This window comes from Rhinolophus ferrumequinum, chromosome 19, assembly GCF_004115265.2.
Source record: "Rhinolophus ferrumequinum isolate MPI-CBG mRhiFer1 chromosome 19, mRhiFer1_v1.p, whole genome shotgun sequence".
NCBI classification, from domain to species: domain Eukaryota; kingdom Metazoa; phylum Chordata; class Mammalia; order Chiroptera; family Rhinolophidae; genus Rhinolophus; species Rhinolophus ferrumequinum.
This window is the reverse complement of record NC_046302.1, coordinates 8,706,280-8,724,360: the sequence shown is the minus strand read 5'-3', so window position 1 is coordinate 8,724,360 and position 18,081 is coordinate 8,706,280. Positions and strand designations below refer to the sequence as shown.

General features: G+C 33.0%; 1 protein-coding gene across 3 annotated transcripts in view; it reads left to right on the top strand.

Annotated features, from left to right (window-relative positions):
- ANKRD12 (ankyrin repeat domain 12) overlaps nt 1–18,081 on the top strand; it is a 132,823-nt gene that overhangs the window by 89,752 nt on the left and 24,990 nt on the right. The gene's annotated exons all lie outside the window — the stretch shown is intronic.

Genomic DNA, 18,081 nt, shown 5'->3' with positions numbered 1-18,081 from the left:
TGTTTATTAAGCAGCTGCTATAAGCTTCTTCGCTTGCATAATTCAACTTAACCAAGGAAATGCTCCGTCCTAATAAATACACAAGCTTCTTTTACAGTCTACTGTAAAATAGATTAGGAAATTTTTAAAAAGACAGTTATATATTATTACCCACTGGTGTTTACTGAGTGCATTTCTGTGTCATAAAATACACAAAATGACCAGATTTTGAAGCCTTATTTTCTGAATGTTATAACAAATTGTTAACTATTCTAAACATATTGTCATAATTTGTGAAACTCATTTCCTCAGTTTTATGTTTCAAGAGTTACGGAATATGACTATTGTATGCATATATGGACTTATAACAGTTAATAAGTCAAGGGATCTAAAAACACAATTATGTATTTTGGTTTACCAGAATATAACAGAAATTGTTATTAAATGGACTATGTGATATAAGGAGGAAGAAGCATCATCACCTAAGGAAGTTTTAAAGCAAACCATTTAACATTAGAAGCATGAAAACTGCAGGAAGATGTTATATAGTGTGTTTAATTTAGAGTGTCAAAATCTGTATCATATTTGATCATTAGGAATTTAGACTTGGTAGAGCATTTTGTAGAGAAAGGAGTTTGCATATTAGTATACCTAACATTAAAGATTCCTCCATTTAACATGTAAAGAATATCTTCTTGCTTTCCAAATGGCATTTTTAAATCAGTTTCAGTATATACATTAGGTAACTGTATATATACATTCAGTATATACATTAGGTTATACCTAATATGGAAAATTGTAACCCATGTATAACCCAGAAAACTTACTTTATTTAACCAGAGCTGTTAGCAGGTTAAACCCATTTCGGAACTTGTTCAGCAGCAGCATGAACTGTGTTTGGTGTTTAGCACTTTTTTTCCCCCATATCCCTATGATATCAGTGCTTAGAAGAAATGAAAAGGCACTGTTGTGCACAGAACTGAGCATACAGCATGATAGGCAATGAGATATTCTTTTATTTAATGACCAGTTAAAAGAAATAACATTATAGTGTTATGCATGTTCTCCCTGCTTTTTCTCCTCTGCTTTGTGACATACTTGGTGCACTTTATAAATACAGTTCTGAATTTTAATTTTTCAAACTTTTTCTAAATATCACCAGCCACTTTACCTGAATCTTAAACAAAATCTCTACAGTTCACTTATTTGAAAATCAGTACTTTTAAATCAGATTTAATCATGTGTTTTATGTGGATTAATTATATCAACCTAGTTCTAAATTCTAAAGCTTAAGAATTTTTAATTCTAGATGGAGTGTTTTTTAAAGAAAAATATGTATGTCAAATTTTGCTAAGTGGAGAAAAGGGGAAAGAAGTTATTAATATTTAAATTACCGTATACTGTAAACATTCACTCTTTAGCAGTATCTATAAAAACTACATAGTTCTACATTTTTGACTTGCTTGTATATCAGAAAAATAAATGGGAAATTGTGGGTAGAGCTGAGATGTTCTTTAGATGTCTGCAACTTAATAAGTCTTTAAATTTTGTGTTACATAAAATAGTAGTCTGCTAAATATCTCTCTTTGAAATTCATGTAAATATAGTAGTTAAGAAATTTCAAGTATGTTTGCTGAAAATGTTTAAAATTATTTATTGCAGATACCAAAACTAATAGGTTTTTTGTTTAAAATGTTAACTTAATGGTTTTCCTTAAAAACTGAATTTCTACCAGTACCTAGCAACTTAAAGTGAGTCTGTCACATAATTATAGTAGTTGAGATAATGCTGAATATTTAAGACAAACTCTACAAAGGGTACATTTGGGCAGAACCCTTAAAAAAACAGACCTTTGACTTAAAAAATATTAATTATATATGCATATGTTTAAATGAGTTCACCCTTAGTTATATCATGCTGTCTTCAGAAAACTGTTTTATCTAGTCATGGTTAAAAGGACCTCCATGTAATAATATATATTTATGATGGAATAGCCTAGACTGGGTGATTTTTGTCAGTTTCCTTTAGTGACATCAAAATGTTTGCAGTGATGCCAGTATTTTCAGAGGTTGGAAAGATCTTGATTAATTTATACTTTATAGAATGAATTTCATCTTACTGACATTTTCGTACAAAGGCAGTGTATAACTTGACTTTGCTTTTAGACTTAGTATTTTCAACTGTTGATTATATTTTCTTACCTCCCCACCTAACCTCTAAACTCATAACTGTAATTCTCTTATCCTATATCTATTACTGAAGAAATACAGTGAAAATATGTTCTCATATGACATACTTATTTCCAAATAGATGTATAATTACTTTTCTCCTGTACAGTGGAATTAAAATACCTAACTAACCTTTACTTAGGAAATTGAAGTTTAGAAATGGAGCTTTAGGTGAGACTATATAAAATTACCTAAATTTTATTTCCGTGTCTCTAAGCTATATTTCTCAGTAAATTTAGGGATGTGAAAGCTATAAAGATTTGTTTCCTAAAATGCAGGTGTCATTTTTTTCTAATGTTACTTCTTTGGGTAAGTAACATAAATAAGTTATATTTATATAATTATTAAATATATTAGTTGTGGTGAGTGAATTATTGCAGAGCAAAGCACAACACAAAATAGACATAAGAGGCCTGCAACCGTTGTGAAATACTCATCCTAATGAAACCTCAGAGATTCTCTGAAACTCAGAGTCATCTTGTTCAGGGAACAGTCTCAGCAAAAGAATGAGATTAGAGAGAACCACAAATCACTACAAATAGGCTTCTCACTCAGGAGTGAGGCCTGTTATAAGTATTCTCTACAAAATGCTGAAGAAACGAATTTTTCCCTTTATCAATATGAAAAGAAATCCAGAGTTTTGAGGAAAACCAACTGAAATGAAAGACAAGAAGGGCCAAGATGAACAAACAGAACAATTGATCATGGAGAATGTAAATAATATAGGAAGCAGAGGGGTAAGTTATTTTCAGTATTCTTGGAGATTCTTGGTGGGCAATCGATCCACTAACCATAACAACAAAAGGCTGCTGTGAGAAAGTAGACCAGGAAAGTCATTAGAATTCAAAATATTTGTCAATACTGAAAGTAAATATTTTATACAGCACTAGGCGTTGCTAAGATCTAAGAGGTCTAAGAGAAAGGAATATATAAAACATTTTTTAAAAGACATTGGATATATGAGAAAAATGGTAAAAACACAAAGCATATGCAGGATATACGTCTTACAAAAATACTTTGTAAGCATCTTACAAAAAAAAAGAGCAAATGTTGGGAAGAAAAAAGTTCTTTTAATTGAAGAACATGTCCTTTAACTGAAGAAAGACTTACGTTTGTAGATCAAATGGGAATGTTAAAATACAAAAAAAGACAAGGTAAAAAACCTCACATCTAGATACATCACAACTTTAGTGATGAAGGTTTTTTTAAAATATGAGGTGTGATCAAAAAGATACAGTGAATGTTTAAATTGAAGAAAAATTTATTATATAAAAGACATTGCCATTAATCCCCCTCACTTTAAGCAAACTTATCCCATCATTCTTGCCACTTTCTGAAGCAGTTCTGGAAGTCCTCTTTCATGAGTGTTTTTACTTTATCCTCCATCATGACAATGCTTCATGTCACACATCACTTCTGATAGGGCAGTTTCTGTCAAATACAAACATTACGGGGTGTCCTCATCCACCTTATTCACCGGATCTAGCACCGTGTGACTTCTGTTTCTTCCCCAAAATCAAAATGACCATGAAAGGAAAACGTTTTCAATCAGTTCAGAACATCACTGCACCCACTACAGCACAACTAAAAACACTCATGAAAAAGGACTTCCAGAACTGCTTCAGAAAGTGGCAAGAACGATGGGATAAGTGTGTTCAAAGTGAAGAGGAGTATTTTTTTTTTAATTGGGGAATATTGGGGAACAGTGTGTTTCTCCAGGGCCCATGAGCTCCAAGTCATTGTCCTTCAATCTAGTTGTGGAGGGCGCAGCCCAGCCCCAAGTCCAGTCTCGCCGTTTTCAATCTTAGTTGCAGGGGGTGCAGCCCACCATGCCATGCGGGAATTGAACCAGCAGCCTTGTTATTAAGAGCTTGTGCTCTAACCACCTGAGCCATCCGGCCACCCTTCCTGCAGCTCGGCAGCAGCTCGTTGTCTTCAATCTAGTTGTGGAGGGCACAGCTCACTGGCCCATGTGGGAATCAAACCGGCAACCATGTTGTTAAGAGCTCATGCTCTAACCAACTGAGCCATCGTCCGCCTGAGGAGGAGTATTTTGAGGGGGATTAATGGCAATGTGTCTTTTACTGTAGTACATTTTTTTAATTTAAACATTCACTGCAGTTTTTGGTCACACCTCATACTGCAAGCTCCCCGAATCAGAAGGAAATGTTACCTACAAAGGAAAGAGACTAGCATCAGATTTCTCATTCTTAAAAATGTTGTTAGAAGACAGGTGGAGCTATAGTTACACTATCTATGAAAAACTATTTTGAACCTAGAATACTATTTCCAACTACCTATCACTCAAGAGTAAGGGTTAAAGAAAAAACATCCTTGGACATACTTTCTATTCTCTTTCTGAAAAAAATTATTCAAATAGTATATTTTCAGTGACACAAAAATACATGTCTAAAAGGAAGATATGAAGACTAACTCAGGATTTTGATGAAAAATTCCTGTGACAGCAATGAGCAATTGGCATATTTTAGAACACAATGTCAGAGATCTTTGGGAAAAATGTTATCAATGAAAGAGTATATGACCGGACACGTATTGTATGAATTAGATTCTGAGAGGTCACTGTATTGGTTATATGAAGTCCTATTGTCTAATCTGATAAATAAGAAGAAAGGCAAAAACTCCAGGGAAAACAAACTATATGAACAAGTCATGGGCTAAATATAAAACAAGCTAAAATGGGACATTTTGGGGGGCTCATGGAATATAAATATATTTTCTGAAATGACCATAGTAGATCTCCTTTGGTCACGTAATTGAGAAGATCCAAGAGGACAGACCTGAGGTTTAGAAATTCTGTTCACTTTATTATTTCTAAGATAGTTAAATTCAAATAAAATTACATGTAATACTTAAAATAAGTTACGAAGAATGATTTGGGTGGTGGGATTGTTTTTTTTTTAATTTTTATTAAATTTATTGGGGTGACATTGGTTAGTAAAATTATATAGGTTTCAAGTGTACATTTTTACAATACATCATCTTTGCATTGTGTGTTCACACAGAGTCAGTTCTCCTTCTGTCACCATATATTTGACCCCCTTTACCTTCGTCTTCTACCATTCCCCCTTCTCCTCTGGTAACCACTAAATTATTGTCTATGTCTGTGAGTTTTTGTTTCTTTATTTGTCTCGTTCATTTGTTGCTTTCAGTTTTGTATGCCACATGACTGAAATCATATGGTTCTCTACTTTTGCTGTCTTGACTTATTTCACTTAGCATGATAATCTCAAGATCCATCCATGTTGTCACAAATGGCAGTATTTCATCTTTTCTTATGGCCAAGTAATAACAAGTGTTGGAGAGGTTTTGGAGAAAAAGCAACCCTCATACACTGCTGGTGGGAATGTAAATTGGTACAGCCGCTATAGAAAACTGTGTGGAGGTTCCTCAAAAAATAAATTAAAAATAGAATTACCCAGCAGTTCCTCTTTTGGGTATCCACCCATAAAATCTGAAAACATTTATCCATAAAGATACATGTATCCCTATGTTTATTTCAGCATTATTTACAGTGGCCAAGACAACCAAAGTGTCCTTTTGATAGATGATCGGATAAAGAAGATGTGGCGTATATATACACAGTGAAATATTGGCCATAAGAAAAGATGAAATACTGTCATTTAGTGGGATTATTTTATGGGTGGCTTTTCTTTGCTCATTTCTATTTTCCTGGTTTTCTAATATGAACTGTTTTATAACAAGAACAGTAAATGCTATTTGAAAATAAATAAAACAAAACAATCTTAATAAAGATTACCGAAGAAGTATAGCTTAGGACTTTTTTATGCACTAGCTTATCTGAATAAAATAACATATAAACACCATTCCAAATGTAGAGATTGTTTTAAAGTAGTATTCCTAGTATTAAAAGAATACTTAAATCTGATGGAGTATATTACACACACACAGACACACACACAGTAGGCTTTCTACTTATCTACTTAGATATTGTAGGCATTTTGACAATGGAAATCAAGTCATAAACCATCATTTTTTCCAGTCTTCTCTTTGAAATGGCTATCTTAATCATAAGAGCTCAGAATTTAGTACTCCTATACTTTCTAGGTTTGATCCCTGGATCTCTAATATTGGACTAGATAGTTAATCTGTATGTGCTCAGATTCTACATCTGTAAAATAGGGATTATATAGTACATACCTCATGGAGGTGTGTAAAGGCTAAATGAGTTATTATATGAATACCCATAGAATATTGACTTACACAAAATAAGCACTTAATTATTAGCTTTAAAAATAGTGAAAAATCTGAAATAAAGTGATCACAGTAGACATGTCCAATGTTTAAAATGAAATATTCAGAACCATACTTTCATATAACATTGCAGCCTTACAATCTTTAAATTTTAAAAATACCATTGTTTTGTACATCTGAAACTAATAAAAATATATCATTTGTGTTTACCATTGTAAAGTTGGAAAATAGAATCAAGTTAACTGGTTTATAGTCATTTAAAGTAGTCAGGGCAAGGCTTTTATATTTTTATAGCTTTATTAAGGTACAATTAATACAGCATTGTGTAAGTAAGATACATAATGTAATGATTTAATATGTCTATATTGCAAATGATCACAGAAAGGTTAGGTGACACATCCATCACCTCACTTAGTACATTTGTGTGTGTGTGGTGAGAACTTTCAAAATCTGTTAGCAACTTTCATATATACAGTACAGTATTAACTATAGTCACCACGCTGTACATAACATCCTCAAAACTTTTTCAGCTTATCACTGAACCCTTTGACCACCTTTACCCATTTTGCCTATTGCCTGAGTTTTTTTGTTTTATGTAAGTCGTATTACTTAATGGTCACGAATGAGGTATTTTTAATCTATCTTATTTCATGTATTTATGGAATATATAAATCAAGATATATATGTCTAAGATGTGAATATCTCAAGATCAAATAATAGATAAATGGCAAGTTTATATTTGAAATTCACCTTTAACTTCAGGTGAGTATGTTTAAAGCATTATGTTACTGCTTTTTTTTATTCAAAGAATTTTACATGTGAATTAACAGTAAACATCATTTAATATTATACTTTATTTTAGATGCTAGTTTTTATGGCAGAGTTATTTTCTCAGTATAGTCAATCATGAAATGAATACAGAAGTACAGGCATTGGTTGAATGCTTATGGAATGATCACAAATTATGCCACCATTTTACAGTGTGTATAGTTTATCTTGATGATATTCAGTACCTTTTATGTACTTAGAAGTAATATAGCATAATGATTGTGAGTAGCAGTTTTGGAGTCACAGAAACTTGGATTTGAAGATCTCAGACTGCCACTTGTTAACTGTTTGGTCATGGACAAATTTTTTGTTAACATTGTTACATAGTAGTAGCCGGCATATAAGATAGATATAAAGATGAAGAAAACCTATAGACTTGCATAAATACGGTATTCATTTTAAGCTTTCGCCAAGTATAATTTTCAACAAAAAGTTTTCTTCCACTTGTTGTAGAAACTTTTTAAAAATTATGTAATGCCATTAAATTACAGTTAGCAAATGAAACAAGAATTTATGTAATTGTGTCCCTCCTCCTCTACCCGCATTCCCAGTTTCCTCTCCCTTCTTTGAGGAATACTAAAAAATAGTTTATGCAAGTGGTTGTCAATTATGACTAGTGTCTTTATCTATAAAAATATAAATTCCACTAGACACTAATCTAAGAAAATTCTTAGTTTATTCTATTTCTTTTCCCCCCTCACTGACTGCCTCCCTCCCCTCCATGAAAAGTCTATATATTTACATGTGTTCTTTGTTTATTTGACAGACTGGTAATTTCCACTACCTTCTTTCTAAAGAACCACATGCCTCTATTGTAACCCTGTAATAAGTGAAATAAGTGCTGGGAGTCAGCTTGAATTTTTTTGTCTTCAATCTTCCGATACAAAGTTAAGCAAATATGAAAAGTTACGGGATTCAGCTTTGGCCTTTTTAAAGTAACATGTTTGCTTTTTGAATTTGGCAATATTTGATTTTGAACATATATTTTATTTAAATACTTTTAATGATAACATTTTTCTTTTTTTCTGAGCAGTAAGTTAATATCACATGCATGGTATATGCCAAGATATGCTAGGCACATTACATAAATTAGTTTATTTAATCCTCACAACAGCCCTGTGAGTTAATCCTTAATAACAGATTCCTGACCTAAGCAGAGTAAAGATTTGAACATAGGGCTAATGGCAGGACCATTACTTTTCCATGATACCATACTGATTGTTGCTGATTATTAAAAGTTCAGAATCAGATGATTCTGATGTCAGCATATAACTGTAATATGAATATAGTGAACTTTATTCATTAAGTTTATTTCTGTTATGAAGTGTGCCATGACTAAACTCTTCATTATATTTGAGTGTAGCACTTTCTGTTGCACAAAAAGTGTTCTGAAAATGAAATAAAGTAGCTGGTGTGTTTTTTTGTTTGTTTCTTGCCATAGAAACTACCATTAACTCATTTAAAATCTTTAATGAAAGGATACATGTTCATATATAATGTATTTCTGAAAATATGTGACCTGATTTTGTTCAGAAAATTAAGAAAGTTATTTTTAAAACTATTCAGTACATGTTTAGGGGTTTTGGTTTGTTTTACTCTGTACATTGCAGAATGTATTCATTCTTTAAAACATTTTAAAATAGATTAAAATTTAATTATAAGCAAATTAACGTTTTTACTTTTATTATAGAAATTTTCAAATATGCAAAAGTAGAAAGAATAGTATTGTGAACCTATATGTACTTCCTACCCAGTTTTAATAATTACCACCTTATGGCCAATCTTGATTTGCCCCTCTCCATTCCTCCCTACCCCATCATTTTGAAGTCATTTCCTTCGAGAATGTTTCATAGGTTTCTCTAAAACAATAGGATTTTTTTAAAAAATTTAAACTTAACCATAATAACATTATTATACCTAAACTAAAAATTTTTACTATTAAATATCCACTTATTGTTCCAAGTTCTGATTGCCTCATAAAATCATAATTTTTTAAAACTTTTTCAAAATCAGAATTCAAATAATGTCTGTATATTGTGATTAGGTGATGTCTGAGTATCTTTTAATCTATAGCTATCCCTTTTCCATTCTTCTGTTCTTACAATTTTTCTGTTGAAATAACCTGATCATTTGCCTAGTAAATTTTCCCAAAGTCTGGATTTTGCTCATTGCATCTCTGTGTTTCATGTAAGGACAAGTATTTTTCCAAGTATATTCTTCTCAATTTCAAATTTTCTTAGTTTACCTACAATGAGTTTAATGGTAAACTGACTTTAATGTTGGGAAGAAAGAGTTGTTTGTGGTGATTACCAGGGGATTTTGCTGGAGGTTGAGGAGGAGATTATTTTAATGGTTCTGATCAATTTTCTTAATTTTGTCAAGACTGAGGTGAACATTATTAGGCTTCTTTTGAAATGAATTTCTAGCACTTAGTATTGACATAAACTCTCTGTATAACTTACTAAAATATTTTACATGCTGATTTTGCCTATAATTTTAAAACGTTTTTTATCACTGCTTTTCAAAATGTTGACACACTGTATAAACATATATCTACATACTCATATATCGATACATCTAGTATTTTCCTTCACAATTGAATAGTCTTCATTTCAGTGAACTGAAAGAGGGTAAAGATTTGTCACTTTTATTACATCTAGCAGTCTCCATCTTTATCTTAATTGTATTACTAGTATCAGCAATTTTTTCCATTTTCATAACATACAAACAAAATACATATGTATTCAAATAATTCTACAAACTCCATTATATAAACATGGTGCTACTGTTTAAAAATAAATTTCTGATTAACTGAAAAAGGTTCAGCAGCTGATATAGAAAAGTCTGAGCTTGGTATAGGAAGATAAGGTGAGCATTGGTGGTTTAATATAGGAAGGTAGGCATATTAGTGCGAAATGTGTGGAAGTGCAGGCTGCGTGAAAGCCAGGGGTGGCTTAAAGCAAATCATAACAGATCTATGCTCTCCCTAGCAGGTGATACGGGAACTAATGGCAGGTGTGTGGACTGTTTACCAACTCTTCAAATTGCTGAGTTAAAAGGAGACATCAGCAGTGAATTAGCCAGTCAATGGCAACATCATTTGCCACCTGGATACTAAACAAAATTATAGAGTGGATAAATTCATACTTCATGTTTATATCCCTTTCTACAGTCCTCCTATCCCACATAAGCACTCCCACTTGATTTCTTAATACAGTTCTAAAACTTCCTATTTGTACATTTATTCTACATTCATTAAGCACTTACTATATACTAGGAATTATGAAAGTCCCTAAGTATAAGTCATAGACTTACATTTGAAGTATCTGTTGAATAATGTGGAAAACAGAAGCAGAAAATTACAACTACCTCACTGGAGGTTACCTTCCCACAAAGAACTTCATAATTCCAAAAATAGGCCTTTTTTCTCAGCATTCTACCAACCCTGTCATCCTCCATCCCACAAATATAAAATACAGAAGTTTTTCATTCTCTGGGTGCTATAGATTTAAGCAGATGCTGTTAATTAAGTAGTATACCTTTGTAAGTTTACAGAAAGGTGAATCGTGTGGGTGTATGAGGTGTGACAATTAAGTTCGCGAACTTGCTACCCTACGCTTACATTGGCAGCACTGTACAAACAGCTTGGTAAGGTTTCATAACCTTGGTATATCAGTGTCTCACAGCTGTGTTCATGGTGACATGTGGCGCTGTCTTGCTAAGTGGCATTCATTATTATTGCATGTTTTTGTGTGCTGTCGCAAGAATACCTGAGCTTGAATTAGCAACGAACAAACATTAAATTTCTTGTTAAATTTTGCAAGACTGGAAGTGAAATCAGGGACATGTTAGTCCAAGTTTATGGGGATAATGTCATGAAGAAAATGGCAGTGTACAAATGGATTAAACGTTTTTCTGAGGGTAGAGAACGCGTCACTGATGAAGAGAGGTCAGTAATGAGCCGAACTGGCAAAAACATTGCAGAAATTCATCGAATTGTGCGTCAAAATCATCGGCTGACTGAGAGAAGTATAGCAGACCAAATAAATACTGGTAGAAAAACAGGAAAATCTTAACTGAAAATCTTGGCATGAGAAAGGTGTGTGCAAAAATGATCCTGAAGGAGCTCACTGAGGAACAAAAGCAAAGGCGAGTCGAAGTTTGCCAAGACCTTTTGGAGAGGCAAGGCGATGTTTTGGGCTGTGTTATCACTGGTGATAAAACATGAGTGTACCAATACCACCCTGAAACAAAGTGTCAGATTACACTATGGAAGTCAGCCAATTCTCCAAGACCTAAAAAGTTCCCTCAGTCCAAATCAAGAGTCAAAACGATGTTGCTAACCTTTTTTGATATCAGAAGGATTATTCATTATGAATTTGTACCAGCTGGACAAACAGTTAACCAAGTTTACTATTTGGAAGTGCTGAAAAGGCTGCAAGAAAAAGTTAGATGAAAATGACCTGAACTTTTCACCAGCAATTCATGGCTCTTGCATCACAACAATGCACCAGTTCACATGGCACTGTCTTTAAGGGAGTTTTTAGCCAATAAACATATAACTATATTGGAACACCCTCTCTACTCACCTGATCTGGCCCCCAATGAACTCTTTCTTTACCTGAAGATAAAAGAAATATGAAAGGAAGATATTTTGATGACATTCAGGACATCAAGGGTAATACGACGACAACTCTGATGGCCATTCTAGAAAAAGTTCCAAAATTGCTTTGAAGGGTAGACTAGGCGCTGGCGTCAGGTGCGTATCTTCCCAAGGGGAATACTTCGAAGGTGACCATAGTGATATTCAGCAATGAGGTATGTAGCACTTTTTCTAGGATGAGTTCATGAACTTAATTGTCAGTCCTCGTATGCATATATTTAAGCACTTACTCATCTAGAATAGGTGGATGCATTTGGGAGTATTGTGGAGCAGGTAGCCTTCCTTTTGTTCCTGCCTTTTCTGGGAGACAGGCAATCTTTGACCGCCCATATCCCAGTGTTCAAAATAACGGATAAAACAAACAGACCTTTCAGAATGGTTTCAAACCAGTGATACTCCTAAGGGATGAATGAGAAGTTAAGTTTACCTCCTTCCAAACCATTCCAAATAAACATACTACTAATATTACCAAGTAAATACCAATGCAAACATAGCCTCAAAACAAATCCCCTACCCAACATCCTCCCCACAGCAGATTACTACCCCTAAGCCATTCCTGTATATAAATTCTTTAACTCTGAAACTGCTTCTCTCCCTGACCACTATTCTAAAATATCTCCTGGTTAAGTAATTGGAAAATAATAAAGAGCAACTGATCAAAATGCACATAAATGTGCATGGAAGTTTGTGGAGGAGGAAGTAGTATACTGGTATGGCTAATGTATATAGCAAGAAGGAATGAAAGATGGGAAACCATGTAGAATACCCCATAAAATCAGACAGAACATCTTGGGCTATATCCCCTAATGGTGAGGTAACTTTCGACAAGCTACTAACTGGTTGTGATTTTGTTTACATGTCTCTTAAATAGGGATAATAATTGCTGTTGTGAAGATCAAATGCATAGCAAACAATAGGATTCAATAAATGGTGGTAGTAATGGAGATAATGCTTCAGATTTTGAAAAGTCTTAAGCCATTATCTTTGGAATTTTTATTTTATTCTAGAGTTGAGCACCCTCATATGAAAAGAGACAATATGATATATAATGCTGGCCACATTGTGGTTTAAGTTGATAACTGATGTAGGCAAGAATAATGAGAAACCCTAGTTGGGACAGTGGTCATGAGAATAGAGAGACGATGTATTTAAAAGATAGTCCAGAGATTGAAACTTTGAACAGTTGTATTTAGAAGTTGAGGAATTGAGAGAGTTGAAAATGGTCTGAGGTTTTTAGTTTGAATAAGTAGATTGTTACATCACAGAGGTGGAATATACTGGCTTTACGCAGCAAGAGGAAGCAGTTGTGGAAGAGAAAGTAATCAGTTGAGTGTTTTCAATCTTGAGTTAAGGTGGTTGAAAGAAGCCCAAGAAGTTTCAAGTTAGATAGTTGAATCTCAAAGGAAAAGTAGAGCCTTAGACTTGACTGTTAAGTTCTTTATGTTCAGGGTCATCGTATATTTAGCTTTGCATCATCACCCACTCCTGAGATACGTATATGTGACATTACTAGGATAATTATGTTTTCTAAAAATGTATAATTTTTAAGATAATTCACACTGTCTTAAAAGCGCAGCATCTGCTGACTTTTTTTTATTATTGGTCAGGCATGTGAAATGTAATTAATTGCTTTGTCAAATGTATGCTGATTATTTTGGAGAGATTTTGAAGGAAGGATTTATTTTATATACTGGCATCTACCTGCATCAGTCCCATGTTCATTTGCTTACTGCTCCTTTTGGATACCATACAAGAAAAGATGAAAAAGAAAAAAAAAAGAAAAGATGGAAATTTTTGGTAGCCATGTAAGGAAAAAGTCAAGCCTGAGAATCATAGTGATCTCACATAACATTTAGCTATTCTCTGTCACTAGTATTAGTTGCCAGTATCTGAAAATGCCTTGAGATGTACCAGAGCAACTTTCAAATGTACCGTATTTTGCTGTGTATAATGCACACATTTTTGCCCAAATTTGTGAAGGAAAAATAAAGATGTGCATTATATACATGGGTAGTACTAATGCCCTATCTATATAAATGTTTTTAATTCTTTTATTTATGCTTATGAGTTAAAAGTGTAACTCTAGAAATCAATAACGTTATCTGTATGCAAAATAATACCCTGGAATTCGATAATTGGTTTTGTTGAACTTACGACAAACTTGAAAGGACAAAGAGTTCTTGGCTTTCTATGATGTGTAAATATTGTAAATTTATTACCGGTATGCAAAATTTCTTGTACCTTATATCTGTTCTTGTGTTTTATAATTATTTGTTACATAAAATTTCTTGTACCAAAATATGTTAAAAGATAAATGCTAAAATTCCTTTATAATACAAAAAACAAGTACCTAAAGGTAGACAAAATAAAATTTTGAACTAAGAAATTAAAACGAAAGATTTTTTTTTCCCCTAAAAGTTTGGGCCAAAAATGTGAGTGCGCATTATACACGGGAGAGCATTATACCTGGGGATGCATTATACACAGCAAAGTGTGGTATTTTAAGTGTTTTTAATCAAGTAAGCTCCATTTTACTATTTGGCATTTTTAGTCATGGAAAAGTAAAATGCTTTAATAAAAAATTTTACATGTTAATGATTGCTTAATCTGTGGTATTCTCATTTTCCTTCTAGCTTCCCAAATGAAATTGTTGAGATAATAAACATTAAAAAATTTTAAATGAACTTTTTGTCAGGAATAATTTGATAAAATATTTAAATACAGGTTCAAATTTAGTGATTAAGTAGATATTAAAGACTAAAACAATTGAAACAAATTGAGAAATAGTGAAAGGATAACCGTGGCCATTTTGACTACAAGAAGTTGAGAATATGGAGAGTCTATGTAATTTTCTCACTATACACAATTATCTCCTAAGAAAGGCAGAACAAACAGTTTTTACTACTGCATTAGAATTCCAAGACTGGCTTGATCTATATTCCTGGGCAAAGTAAATCAAAAGGTTTAAGGGTGCTTAGGGAAGAAAAGGGATTTCAACCTGATATGCAAGTGAGGTGACATCACATAGGTGTAGTACCTTTGCTGACATCACAAACTAGCTGGCTTCTGGTCATTGCTGCTGGCGCTGAGAACCAGCATGCAGAGGAGCCCACCTAAGGGTACATACGACTCAGCAACCAGAGCCAGATTACAGTCCTTCACTCTGGTAATTCCACACTCTTATCATGGACATTAATTAGCACCAGGATAACTTATTCACTTTAGAACTGACATTTTTGTCTTTTTAAAAAGTACGAGTCTTTTAAAAAGAACCACAGGGAGAAAGGCATATCTGCATTGGAGAGCATTGCTTAATTACCTTCAACTGATGAATCAGGAACACAAATAAACCTTGCATCTCTCCGGACACATCTCTCCATGTTTCCCCGAAAATAAGACCTAGCCGGATCATCAACTCTGATGCGTCTTTTGGAGCAAAAATTAATATAAGACCCGGTCTTATTTTAATATAATAGACCATGTCTTATGTAATATAATAATATAATACCGGGTCTTATAAAATATAATACCCGGTCTTATTTTAATGTAAGACTGGGTCTTATATAATACAATCTAAGACCGGGTCTTAATAGTAATTTTTGCTCCAAAAGACGCATTAGAGCTGATGGTCTGGCTAGGTCTTACTTTCGAGCAAACACGTTATATGTAACCCTTACAGAATTTGCATTTCTCCTTTAATGCATATATTCAAAATGGTAAGCACTATGATATAATAAGTGAAATATACGTAAGATTATATGTGTAGTATAATTTAAGTAACGTATAAATATGCATAAGCAGGAAAAAAAAGGACCAGAAGAACATAGGCTGAAGAAATTATAAAGTGGCATTACACAGGAGGAAATACAAACACATAGAAAAATGAGCCACATCGATAATAAAAAAAAATTAGTGATACCATATTATACCTATTAGTGAACTTTTTAAACCGTGTTTTTCCTGATGATAAAAGTAATACATCTGAATTTGGAAAAGACAGAAAAGCTTGAAGAGAAATTTACCCATAATTCCTCCAGCCAGTTTACTGATACTATTTTGGTGTATTTCTCTTTTTTCCTACACCCACATACAGACATAAAAGGATATACTGTCATTTTCAAGTTGCAATATATACAAAGATTTTTCTACCTTATTAAATATCTACAACATCAAATAATTGGAAACAACCTGACTGTCCCCTCAGTAAAAGAATCAGTTTAAATGATTATGTATTAACTCAATGTAATATGCAGCCCTTAAAAATAGTAATGAAGGAAATATAACTTCAAAATAAAATGGCTGTGATCTGTTAAATGATAAAAACCCATATATGAAATGGTATACATGCTGTGATTTGAGCTGCATGTTTATCACGTTTTCATGCCATTAAATCCTACTTGAAATTCCTATATATTCTTCATGCCTCAACTTCAGTGCTACTTGTCTGAGAAGCCTGCTTTCCTTCTCCAGTTCTCCAAGCAGACGCTTTCCCAGGTGCACCCTTTGGACCTAGTATTTACTGCCATTCTAGCAATTCTCAGGTTATGTAACTGTTAAGAGAGAGAACTGTGTCTTTTTCATCTTTTCACCCCTAGCTCCTAGCACTATGTGCCTGCCTGGTGGAGCATAATAAATATTTATTGAAGACTGATTCTAAGTATAGAACTGAGGTTTGTAGGATATACAAAGGAAAAAAAATCATTCCCACTTTCCAGTAAAACTAATCATTAAATGAGAAACAAAACCATAAATAATTAAATCCTTGGAAACTACAAATGGAGAAGTACTTACGAACGAATATATAAATAAGGCATTAACAGAGAAAATAACACCTGTTGTATAAGTACATATTTTTGTATTCATTTTATTGGGACCAAAGTAAATACTCCCAAAATAGATGTTCCTTTTTTGCAACAAAGTTTTATAGTTTGATACTATGTATTGCAATATTGATAATTGGGAATGGAGAATTACATTTTTTTACATATATACACACACACGCAGTTATAATGCCAAAAACGTTCTTTTTTTAATGTGTCAACATAACTATATCACTCATTGGCAACTGGTAATAATATTGTATTAGAATATTACCACCTCTTCTAGAAAAACAAGATTGTGATCTCTCTAGAGCTCCTCTACAGTGCCCAGTACTTTATAGATTCCAAAATATTTCTGGAATTTGAATTTTCTTGCACAGAGAATATTTGAGAGCTAGATCACTTTAGAGGAAGTTTAATGTTTTAAAATAAATTTATAATTTTAGTATTAAATACTTAGTAAATGAAGTATTATCATTTTTCAATGAGTTTAGTTCCTCTCACCCCTACCCCCTTGGTCAGAGGCCTGTTTTCTTTTCCTTTAGTTAGAGGCCTGGGTTTTCAATGAGAGGCCCCATGCATACAACAAACAAACATTTCAGCTAAGAAAAGATGCCCACCTAAAAAGAAAAAAAAATCTTTTTTCTTAAAAATGATACTGTGTAATAGAATTAGCAGTACTTTGGCTATATTTATGCAACAGTTTTGATGCAATTAAATTTCATGTACTTAAAAAAAATTTTCATGTACTTAAAAATATATAAGAATTGAGTCTGTTATTCCCTTTGTTATACTATAATGTATATTAGTATCAAGTCTACATTACTATAGAGAAGAAAACCAAGGAATGGAGTAGCATTTTTCAAATTGTGTGTCTTTTTATCTGTTACCTTGATTATGTAATTAAGGGATATATTTCTTTTGATTTTTCTGATTTCTTAAAACCAGGTCGTCATTTCTTGTATAGTCAAAACCATTCAGCTTTACTTACGTTACTGTCCTTTATGGGAATCACTTGATCCCTTATGATTTCACTAATAAAAATTCTGAAACATATAAAATAATCTGTGGTGTTTACTTGATTAAACCCTTTAAGTTAGTAGTTCTTAATCTTTTTTGCATCAAAGAATTTAGTTAAATATTCTCTCCAGAAAGAAAAATATACATATATATAAAATTTTATAAAACATTACTTGCCAGTGTTTCCCCTGAACCCACCCAGTCCCCTGGGTTGTGAACTTCTGCTTTATGTTGTTCATTTTTATATTATATATTTGTGATGTATGTATCGTAAATTCAGTATATCATGTGTATTTGAAGTGTCAAGGGA